The following is an 882-nucleotide window of genomic DNA, read 5'->3' as shown; positions in this document are numbered from 1 at the left end:
ATTGGAAAACAAAAATGTAAAGAGAGAAAAACGGAAAATCCTCATCCGTTGTAGCTTACATGATGCAGTCGACACGGGCGCTTCTAACGACCGACACTCATCTCAATGTACACAGCCTCGCCCTCCCCTCCCTTCCCCCTCCTCCCCTCCACCATCAACTACCCCCGCCCATCACCCCACCGCCTGCACCCTCCCTCCTCCTTCTATCATATCCTCCTCCTCCCCCTCTCCTTCCCCAGACTCTCCCTATCTCCCTCTCACCACCACCACCTCTCTCCCTCTACTTACCCCTCCCCCGTACCAATATCTGCCGGACCTCCCCCTCCCTCCATCATCCCTGCCCCTCTCCAACATCGACCCTCCACCCACCCCTTCAGCCTGACTTCCCCCCCTCCCTCCAACATCGACCCTCCACCCCCCTCCACCCACCCCTTCAGCCTGACTTCCCCCCCCCTCCCTCCAACATTGACCCTCCACCCACCTCCCTTCGGCACTGCCTGCCCCCTCTCCCTCCCTCCCTTCTCCCTTCACCCCCACCCCTTCTGCACCTCCTACCCCCCACCCACCCTTCCGTGCAACCCCTCCCCCACCCCACGCGCGGTCCCCCGATATCACGTCGTTGTTTTATGGGCGAGATGAAGGCCCGGCGCGCGCGGACGCCAGCCGAGCGGGGGACGGCGGCGCATGCAGTCCACGCCGTCGGGATGGGCGAGACCGAATAACTTTGCGTTTGAGTGATCGTCGGCCGCGCGCTCTGTCTGTCGCCGTCGGGGTCGGGTGGCGCTCGTCTTTTGTTTTTGTTCGGATGCGTCGGCGAGGCATCGAATGCTTGATGCTGAGCGTTTGCAGATGCTTCGTTGGATGAGATGGGAGATAAAGATG

Source organism: Penaeus monodon, chromosome 20, assembly GCF_015228065.2.
Source record: "Penaeus monodon isolate SGIC_2016 chromosome 20, NSTDA_Pmon_1, whole genome shotgun sequence".
NCBI lineage: Eukaryota > Metazoa > Arthropoda > Malacostraca > Decapoda > Penaeidae > Penaeus > Penaeus monodon.
The sequence above is the reverse complement of the archived record's forward strand: the minus strand, read 5'-3'. Positions refer to the sequence as shown.